Source organism: Gobius niger (genome assembly GCF_951799975.1).
Source record: "Gobius niger genome assembly, chromosome: 4".
Classification (NCBI taxonomy): Eukaryota; Metazoa; Chordata; class Actinopteri; order Gobiiformes; family Gobiidae; genus Gobius; species Gobius niger.
In genome coordinates, this window is record NC_136855.1 from 38,505,789 (window position 1) to 38,517,045 (window position 11,257).

The following is an 11,257-nucleotide window of genomic DNA, read 5'->3' on the forward strand; positions in this document are numbered from 1 at the left end:
AACATATCATATACATGCCTATACTTAACTTTGGAATGGCTAAAATAGCATGATATAGCTCCTTTAAAATTGTATCATTCATTTGAGCTGAAACATTCAAGTAACGTCTTTTAAAGCTGGGGTACCTAACTTTTTGTTGCATGGTCTTCACCTAGTTTTTCTAAAGTAGAAGCTAAATAGTGACATTTACTTTGGAGATCGTCCCCCCCTTCTGTACACGGGATTGAACCTTGCATATAAACCATTTGGTCAGGCTGCAGGAAAAGCGAGAAAAGAGTTTGGGCCAAGCAAAAAAAAGTCACAGGAATAATCAGGTCCCCCAGCTTCAATGCGGTCCCTGGACCCAACAGGCATCAAAACGAAATCTCTTAAGATTTACTTCCTATACTTTTATTTTTGCGATATCAGCAGACGGCTCCTTGGATGGTGTTTTCTTACCTGGTTTATCTGTGCCCAGCCTTATCTCAGCCTTATCTCAGCCTTATGTCCGTCCATTGGTGTGTGTGTGTGGTGAGCTTGTGTGGTGTTTCTCTGGGAAGGGGAGGGGGGGGAGTGTAAATGCGACAGTGTGTTTGTATTTGTGGGAGGAGGTGGGTGTGAGAGAATGTTTTTAAATCTGTAAAATACTTTGTGTTACATGAAACGTATGAAAAACGCTAAATAAATCAACTTTTTTTCAATCCCAGTTTAACGGCGCTCAGCCCTAATAGATACAGACGGCATCTCTGGAATCGCCCATATATGGTCATGTTTAAAAACAGTTAAGGGGGAAAACAATTTGGAGAAAAATCTAAACTTTCTCTAATTATTCAAAAACTACTTTAACCTCTTAACTCCCGCCTGAACCGAGAGATCTTTTTCTTCACGTCATCAGATTTTTTTCCCATCATTTTATTGTTGGGTGTTCAACTCATTTTTGTAACTTTTTTGTCATTTTTTGGTACATTTTTTGGTACATTTTTTGTCCATTTTTATCACATTTTTTTATCACATTTTTGTCATTTTTTCATCATTTTTTCATCACATTTTGTCACATTTTTGTCACATTTTTGTCATATTTTTGTCATTTTTTGGGTCATTTTTTGGTCACATTTTGGTCAATTTCTTGTGACATTTTTGTGACATTTTCATAATTGTTTTCGTCGCTATTTTCACACCTTTTTTCCAGAAGCTTTTGGATTGGGGTAAAGCCAAACTGGAGAAAATGTGCTCGGTTCAGGTGGGAGTTGAGTGGTTAACAAACGCTGAAATATGAATATAGTTTTCTACTAAATAAAGATACAAAGACATGGAGAGGAACAAAGTGGTTCAACAGCCCATAAATACATAAAAAACGGAGAATGCTACATGTTAGCATCGCGTTAATGCTAACGTTAGCTAGCGCTAGCTACGACTGCCGTTTTTTCTCACTTCTACTGAACAATCTGCTGTGAAAATATCCATATGGGCCCGATGTACACTTGACTTTATTTATTTGTGATAAATAAGTTCATATTCCACCAGAAAATGGTTAAAAAGAGTGGAAAGTTGGGTTTCTCTAAAGCAGTGGTGTCCAAAGTGCGGCCCGGGGGCCAAATGCGGCCCACAGACCAATTTATGGTGGCCCTCGGCCTCTTGCTGTATCGGTTCACATCACCAGAGATGGACCTTTTTATTTGAAATGTAATAATTCTATACAATTCTAACCTAACAAACATTTTATTGTGAGACAGAGCTGGCATGAAGGTTTTAAGCTTAAATAGAGGTATGGGGCACAATTTAAACCTCTGCTAGTCGAATATTTTGCGGCACTAACTAATGCGCCCGCCCATGAAAAAAGTTTGGACACCCCTGCTCTAAAAACTCTATTTTCCCCCTCGGCGAAGCCACGCCCCCTTCTATGACGAGATGCCGTCTGTATCTATCCCCAAACGGGATGTGCCACTGCCTGGAGTATTTGAAGTAAGTACAAATAATAATAGATGTGTCCATTATTAGTACTGCACTGATCCCCAGCCCTTAATTCGAGTACTCTGACAGTCCCCATTATGACGTGGAGAAAAGATCCAGTTATCAGGTTTAGCAGCGCGGCCGCTCGATCTTGACTGTGATTGTGGCGGACGTGTGCCGGATGCGAGCTGGTTTATTCCTTACGTCAGCGCTGCTCTCGAGTGCGTCTGCGGAGCTGGTCTCTCGACACACGTCAGAGGGATATTGTGACAGATGTCCTCCGCCCGCTCTCATGAGTTTGATGGGGTTTGAAGGCCTTCAGATGCACTGCTGAAGGACCGCTGTTGATGGGCCGGGGACGGCTGTATCACTGGCTCCTCTAATTAAATGACAGGAAACTGGCACAGCTACAAACAGCCAGCGAGGAGAGCAAATGCAAGGACTTTACGCTCTCTGGACGGACCGTTTGTGGCAATCAATCACTTATTTACGTTTTTTATGGTCCCATATGTTTCATTAATCCTTTTGAGCACCTCTGCAAAAGTATTTCACGTCTGATAATTTACCAAATGATGCTTAACCTTGTGGTGGAGTAACATAAGCGCAGTAATATCAATGTCATATATCAATATCAATACCTTACGGGAGAATTTGCTGCTGATTGGATCTCGGATAGTTAGTAAATAGTGATAGTAGTTCTGTTTATTGGTTTGAAATAAATGATAATGTGATTATTTTTTGAGATGTGAATGTGTGATTTGAGGTGGTTTCGGGGACACTGGTGCAGAATGGAGGACACATTTCTACATAAGTGTATAATTTCTTATACTGTGTGACTGTGGAATAAATGAAAAGGCACTTTGAAATTCAATGTCAATGTCAGCTTCATTTATATAGCACATTTAAAAGCAGCTACATCTGCCTGAACATTATGAAACGCAATCAAGGCGAGACGCTGCAGGTGAACAGGGAAACTTCTAAAATCTGGAGATATTGATTTGAGACTTTTGCTGTAAATTACTGACATAAATATGAAAGAAAATGTATTGCAAGTTTTTATGTTTTCATATAAAATTAAGGCCTTTATGCCCAAAGTTTTCAGCGACAAAATCTGAATAATGGATCGAGGTTTAAATAAAATAAAATAAAATAAAATTTATTTAAATGTATTTAAATGTATTTAAATGTATTTAAATGTATTTAAATGTATTTAAATAAAATAAAATAAAATAAAATAAAATAAAGGTTTTATTTTGTAGAAATAATACAAATATTTTTTCAGAGGAGATTTTAGATTAAAATAAGCTGCTTACAGGTGGAAAAATCTTGGCAGTGTTTTTTTCTTCTTTTTTTTAAACTCAAATAATCAGGCTGGGAATTAGATGTTAAAAAATCTCTCTGAAAGAACCTTTGAAATATTGTTCAGTCCAAGGCGGGAGATTAGAGACCAGCCCAAACTCCACAACAACTAACTATTTCCTCCCCTGACACCGAGAGAGGGGACCGGCGGCATTTCATCCCTATATCTCTTCCTCTGGCACGGTTCCCTCTAGCTGCGCTCCTCGTGTTGTCTGGGCACAAAATAAAGCATAGCTGATATGATAGAGGCGCATTAACGATCATCCTCCGCTCTGAGAGTCCACGATGTCGGCCTCTTTATGCTCATTTCCCCGTCCCGGCTCGTGAGAGGCAAAGGCAGTGACAGGTGCTCGTGTGTGTTTTGCTACAAAGCGCTGAAGTCCGCCGAAAAGTGTGCGTTTTACACTCAGACACTGGAGCTTTCAGTGAAGGCTTGAGAGAGACTGAAAAGTGGACGCGGCCAAAGCACTGACTGAGCCATATTCATGGTCCAAAAACGGTGTGTGTGTGTGGGGGGGGGGAGTGTGGCGCTCGTTCTACCGCCCCAGAGTCCGGTCGTTTTCCACGCTCAGAAACGTGTTTTCGTTGCATCGGCGCAATATTCTGCGCAGACGCAAGGCCCAGCTCATTCAGCTGCTTTTGAAAAGGACCTCACTCTCATAAATTCAAGTTTGAGTTGAAGGATGTGTTGATGAGGAGGTTCAACTCGGAGAAACGCCACCTGCAACCGTACTGACGTTTCCGCCACGAGGACTCATGTTGCAGCTGTAGTTGGTCTGGTCATATTTGCTGTTGATTATGTTTAATGTAATGATCAGTGTGCGCCAGGGCTACGTGAATACCATATGAAAAATATTTATTTAATAGTAGGCTAAATGTACCTGATCCCGTCAGACCTTGGAAGCTAAGCAGGGAAGGGCCTGGTCGGTGCTTGGATGGGAGACCGTAAAGCAACAAACCGTCAAACAAACAAACCATAACACAAAAGACCTGCTCAGCTTGTGTTGAAGGCCGGCGCAAAAAGGTTTTCAACAAAGACTGAAAAAACATCAATAAACATGCGACATTATAATACTTTTAACTGGCCACTCCAGAGTCCAGGTCTCCTCTGGTTTTCAGCTTTGAAAATTCATTACAGTTTTTCTCATCTTTCTTCTGTAATTGTCTCCGAACAAACAGGAGAAGCCTTTAGCCTCCGTCGACTGTTTACATTCACTTTGCCTCCGACCCTCTGCATGTTGGTAATTACGCCGCATCGATCGCTCTAACTGCAGATCAATACGCTCAATACGCTCACACGGCAGCCCGCCCGGCCCACCGCCTTTCATGCTTTTGTCCGCTCATGCAAATCCCCTCCCATTCATTCAATTATTAACACATGCTAAACCTATGAACAACACTATTAGCGACCTGGCTGTTCGAATAATCCATGGGAGCAGCTAATGTGGGAGTTAATTTTAAATGAATATCGGTCTGTGGCGTTAGGAGTGGTGCGAGCGAGAGCGTTAACTGTACTGACCTTGAGAGTTGAAGTGTTGGGAGAAGAAGAGCCCATCTGTCGTCGGGCTCCGGGACAGCGCCGCTAACGTCTCTGTGCAGAGGCCGGCCTGATTTCAATTACGTTCCCTTCAAAATCTTGTTAGGGTTCACAACAGGGATTAAGAAGAGGGGCTGACGCGCTGCTACCCGCTCATATCTGCAGACTCTGATCTGGGCGGCGGACAATTGAATTAAATGTGTGGGGTCAAATTTTAAAAAAAAAGTTCCCAGTCTATTTATGAGTAGATGAGTGTTGACGACAGAATGGTCCTTCAGTTTGGAAATGCTTTTTTATGTGAACAGGCCACAATGTAGTCACTAGAAGCTTTTTTGACCTCACAGACTGTTGAGAAAGATGACACCCTGATGAAGCTCATGGAGAAAATTCAAAGAATGAAGGGTGGCAATTATGAAGCATATTTTAAAACATATTTTAAGTTACACTCAACAAAAAATGTAAACACAGCGCTTTAATGTGAAGCACGAGCGCTAAGTGATGTACCACCGTGCCGCCAAATGATGGTCAAACCAGATACAAACAACATAACAAAGTAATAACAAATATAATTTTAACAGAACCTTTTTCAAAAAGGAACCAAATTTAGTAATCACATTTTGACTTTGATTTTGCATAAGTGAAATAAATTTAAACATTGAAGGGTGTCTTACATAAAATTTTGGCAAATATTTTTCTCTGTTAATGACAACTTCCGCATTTGAACATTCAAACAGTAAATGAAACTCATCGCCGACAACATTATCATTACAGAGATTACAATAACGACATTTTCTGTCAATGCCTTTGTATCGGCCACTACCTTTGCCAGTCGAGTGTTTCCGGTTCTTAAATTACAAATGGCGAGTCTGTGGGAGACAGTTTCAGCCAGTTAACATTGGTGATTTTCTGGATCTCCAAATATAGGATTGACCGCAGTCATCGCAGTAACCATGGAGACATGTATTCACCTTTTCTAAACAAGTCCAACAACAGGTTGTACATTTTGTGGCTGTACTTGGTTTCCCCACAATCCATCATCTTTCCCCAGAATCCGATCATTCTCTTCTTAATCATTATTGACAAAGGGAATCGTCCCAGCTCCCCGTACACCATGTTACTGCAAGCGCTCATTTTTACTTTTAAGATGTATAATAAAAACCGAAGATGATTTTTCTCTCATACTCTTTTTGGTCCGCTTGAATCTGCAATCTCATCCTGTCGGTCATTACCCAGATTTCATGACCATAGGTAGAACGGTAAATCGAGAGCTTTGCCCCCTGACTCTAGCCTGGCACGAGCCAGACTGATCCTTCATGTTCAGAGACAGACAGTCCGGAATTGTCCGATTTGAATCTCGCTGACTCCGGCAAAACCAAGACGAGCCAATCATAGCGCGGGAGTCGGGAGTTAATGGTGCGTCATCTTCTGCGCTGGGATTTCCGATCAACCAGTGCTTCTCCGGGCTTTAACCAAAACAGTGAAGATGGCGGCCGCGGCACAACAATTTTTTTACCAGTGCCTTTTTTTTCTGTTTTAAATGAGCTGGAGGCTGCTCTGAGAACTTTCATCGGAACATTTACTCGACTGCACGTGTCGACTTGCTCAATAAAATGCACCTGTGTTTGTCCATATCAGTAACTTGATCAACTTTATGTGCTGCACTTAAACTGTCACGCTGCGCTGGTGTTTCAGCTGATCAGACGCGTCACACAAACCGCGCTGGACGGACTTTTTGCGCTTTGGATGCATCCTTAATAATCGTTTGTTCTCGATTATGCGATTTTTGGGATCGTCTAGTGTAATAATCGAAACCCTAATTGAATTTCGATGAATTGCACAGCCCTATCCGTACTAGTATAGATCACTAGCATTTATTTTATTACAGATACTTAAGTTGAAAAATGGTTTTGTGTTTCTTGCAGCATAATCCAAAATGTTATGCAGTGTCGCTTTAAAGTAGTAATATATTCATTGTTTGTCGTCGAGTTGTTTGAGATTCAACACCCCCCCATTAGAAGCATTAGAACAGGCGTAGTAAAAACAGTGCGTGACAGCGATCGGATTCCCAGCCTTTACTCTCCGTCACCTGCTCTCGCTCTCACATATTTGTGTTTTTTCCTGGAGAGTCTCTTAGCTTTTCTCCTCTCAGCAAACACAGCCTGGCGCCGCGCCCCCCCTCCCGGTGCAAAGTGCCGTTAGCGCGTCCCCCCCCACCCCCCCCTGCAATTCTCACGTCGCCCGCTCAGTCAAGTGGAGGCTCTGGATTCGCCGAGTGCTCAAGCTTGAACTCCAGTAAAACAAAAAAAAAGAAAAAAAGAAGCTGCTAACATTTTTCATTCACTTTATTTCCCTGACTTCCACTCTCGCAGCTCGAAGTTCAGGGGGAGATTGAAAATTGTCGCCGCGACTTTGTCTTCTTGACACGGAATAGTGCTTTGGGTTGATTTAAAGAGCGCTCGGCTTTGTAAGGAAATGACTTGTCTGTGAGGGGGGAAGAAAAATTGAAAATGGTTGACTGGTTTGCTGTCATGTGGAGAGCGTCGCGTCTCGGGGAGCACAGAGAGGAAAAAGAGGCTGGTTTAGTGCTGATGTCAAGCTGTGATGTTTACTCAGAAGCAGCTCGAGGTGAGTCCGAGGCGGCGTCTAAAAAGTGGAAGCTCTTTCAGACGTGCTTCATCGTCCGCCATGTTTGGAGTTTGGAAAGGTGGCAAATTCACAGAAACTTTCAATGGGAACTTCACACATCTTTCCTATACATTCTGCTTTATTCTCTTTCTAATAAGCAAAGATTTAGGCACTGACCATACGAAGTCAAGCTGAGGACCGAACGCAAGGATAATGTTTCATTAATCCAGTGTATCGTCCTTAGATACAGACGGCATCTCGTCATAGAAGGGGGCGTGGCTTTGCCGAGGGGGAAAGTAGAATTTTATTTATCATTCATAAATAAAGTGAAGTGTAAATCGGGCCCATATGGATATTTTCTCACAGCAGATTGTTCAGTAGAAGTGATAAAACAGCAGGTGTAGCTAGTGCTAGCTAACCGTTAGGATTAGCACAATGCTAACATGAAGCATCAAGTTAGCATTCTCCGTTATTTATGTATTTATGGGCTGTTGAACCACTTTGCTCCTCTCCATGTCTTTGTATCTTTGTTTAGTAGAAACTATATTCATATTTCATTCAAAAACTACTTTAAGAAACGCTGAATTATGAATATCGTTTTCTACTATATCGTGCTAATGCTAGCACTAGCTAGCACTTGCTACAACTGCCGTTTTTTCCACTTCTGTGAGAAAATATCCATATGGGCACGATTTACACTTGATTTTATTTGTATGTGATGAATAAGTTCATATTCCACCAGAAAATGGTTTACCAAAAGATTCTATTTTCCCCCTCGGCGAGGCCACGCCTCCTTCTATGACGAGATGCCGTCTGAAGCGTTTTGGGCGTCTGTAAACGAACATTTTCCAATCTAGGTCCCAGAGTGGAAAGATCTCAAAACACCGTTTACGTGGCTCCATTGTTTTGACTTCTCCACAACTTTTACTAAAACAATGACATCACAGCTCCAGAGGGGTGTCTGTGATCCATAATCTACTGACCTTATAATGAGTTTTCCTCATAGATCTGTGATGGTTTGACTCCGCCCCTCTTTGCTCCACTGCCGTCCACAAGCCACAGGTGACGAGTAGAAAAACACGAGTCAGTCTGTGTTTTTGGACTGACAGTAAAAGTCACTGAGGTTTTTCTGCTTTAGTCCCGTTACGTCTGAAGAATAAACTCTCCTCCTCGTCTCTTCTGTAGATCCTAAATCCTTGAATCAGTTTCATTTCCACTAAAGTTTACTGCACATGCACCTCTACATCTTGTTCTATTCTCTGTGTTAGCGTCACAGCGCCTCACACAGGCCTGGAGGATGAATTGAACCGTTTTCACAGACCTGAGTCGACCCATGTGGACGCTCACATTTACTGAGCTTCGTACTTACAAAGAAAGTTTCTGAAAATATAAGCGTTTTGTCTTCGTGTGGATCTAGCCTGAATACAGCAAACTGATTTCAGACTACTTTTGCTTTGTTTTGAACACAACTAAATACCAACAAATCTGAGTTAAGCAAATCATTTCCTAAATAACTGGCTGCACGTCAGAGTGAAGGGGAACTTTGAGTTGTGCTAAACAACATGAGCAGACTGTGACTTGTTTTTTTATTCTTGACCTTGTCTTGTCTGCGTCTTGTACTTTTATCGAGTGCCGACACCAGAGAGTTGCTCGAGAGTTCATTTTATTGCTTTAACACAAACAACAAAAGATTGAATAAGACTTTTTCAGACACTGACTGTTGAACGATTCCCCAGTTTCCTCCTGTGAATGCAATTTACAGGATTAAACTGTTAGACTTACTGTAAACCGTCACAGTGCATACAGGCTTTGTGTTTCCCAGACGGATACAGAGACCACTGAGGAGACTCCAGCCAACAGCAGAACGTACCTCAAATAATAACATATCAAAGAAGCAGGTGAAATTAAACTATATTTAAAGGAACTGTATCCTGCTGTTTTAGCCATTTCAAGTATAGGCCTTTATATGATATATTGTACCACTACCACTATGGAGTACTCATTTTTGTGATAAATATAAGTATTTTCTGAATGTATTTTTCAAACCTGGAAGACAAGACGCTTGGATTCAATTAACTCCGCCCCCTCTCCTCGAGTTGATGCAAACGATGCAACTTTTGCAGAAGTAGAAATATAAACATAACAGCAAAAACTGAAGTTACTTCACAATGCAGTTACAAGGAGTTGACATTTGCAACACCGCTCTGGCTGCTAACCCTTATAAGAGTTAAATCCACTTTGGTTCTGGCAAAGGTTCACCAAGCATCCATCAGTGAAGAGACGGTCACAGAAAAACACAATTTTGACTTATAGTCGCCGAATCCCAGAAAGAAATTCCAACTTCTGATGAGTGGCCTCTTCTTTGTGGTTGAATAAAGTCCAGTCAAACCCAAATGCGCATTTTCGCCATGACATTATCGTTAGGTAAGAAAAAAGAACAGGCGTGTCCAGAGTAGGTTAGAAAGAGCTCCTTCTTCACATCTTTTGGTGCAAACATGACGTCTATTCAGACGCTCAGGGGGTGCGTTTGTTTTCTCTGCAGGGGCAGCGTGGACGCCTCAGGCACTTCCTCTTTTTCAGTTTTTTTTTTCTTTCTTATGACAGAAATTATGAAAAATCTGTTTTATAAATTAAAATCAGGCCGTAAGGCTTTACATTACAGTCGTCGGGCTCTTCCTCTTTGAGACTATGATGTAAAAAACGTCAGAATGTCATAACTCAGTGGTTTTCCAGCAGAGGGCGGAGCAGCTGCTCAGAGAGCAGGATTCAGGAGGATTGCTTTGAATTGCTAACCTGGCTAACGCCATGCTGCTGTGTGCGCTCGAATTATTTCGAACTGCACAACAGCCTGGAGACCATGGCCCAATTTTCCGGTGGATTTGGGAACCAATCACAGAGCGAGGAGGGACGGCAAGACGATGACGCGCTATTCGAAAGCTTGTAGTTTATTTACGGATTTAAACAAAAAGTTTATTTACGGATCCAACATGACAGCAGCAGACGCGATGCTATTGTTCGATCAAGCTTTAGACCTTGTTCTAAATAATTTAGCTCAAAAGTTTACAGCGGGTACGGCATACGTCATCTCATACGATGATACGATTGGCTGTGGCTACGTGTAGACGCATGATAGACTTTTTTTTTTTTTCCGTATCGCCCAATAAACGAGTATGGACGATCGTAAACCACACCTCTCCTACGAGAAAATGAATTGGTGGTCCCCAGACTAAATATCACTTGTGATTTTAGTCTGGTGTTAGCCAGGCTATTGAATTGCATGAATGAAGCCAAAAAACACTCTGGGGGTGTCTTTGATAAGGAAACAGCAAAACAACATGGCTCCAAAAAGCCGATTTTGCATGATATAGGCTGATTGTTGCTTTCTTCATCGCTTTCTTTGTTGCTTTTTGATGTTTTTTGTTGTTGTTGTTGTGTTTTCGTCGCATTTTTGTGGCTCTTTTTTTTGCTTTTTTGTTGTATTTTCATGCTCATTTTTGTCTCTATTTTTGATGCTTTCTGTAGAAGCTTTTAGATTTGGGTAAAGCTAGACTGGAGAAGAGGTGCTCGGTCCAGGAGGGGGTTAAAAGGTGTGTTTTATGCACAGATGTATGACTCTGATAAGAGGTGCTTCAGGTTTACACTGATCGTAAAGTAGAGCCAGAATTCTTCCCAAATTTGTTCTGAATATACTGGAAAATTATAAATCACCTAGGATTTCTAAATTCTTCCTCTGGGGTGTTTTTTGTGTCTCAAAATGAGGAAACGTCCGAGCAAATGAGGACGTCTGGGCGCCCATTACTGAATCTG

General features: G+C 41.7%; 1 long non-coding RNA gene across 1 annotated transcript in view; it reads right to left on the minus strand.

The window, feature by feature from the left end:
- Positions 1-706: 706 nt before the first annotated feature.
- The window catches only part of LOC306961871, a 497,669-nt gene continuing 487,118 nt past the window's right edge, over positions 707-11,257 (minus strand). The window contains exon 3 of the long non-coding RNA XR_013792791.1: positions 707-826. This is a non-coding gene — a long non-coding RNA (uncharacterized lncRNA). The remainder of the gene's footprint in view (positions 827-11,257) is intronic.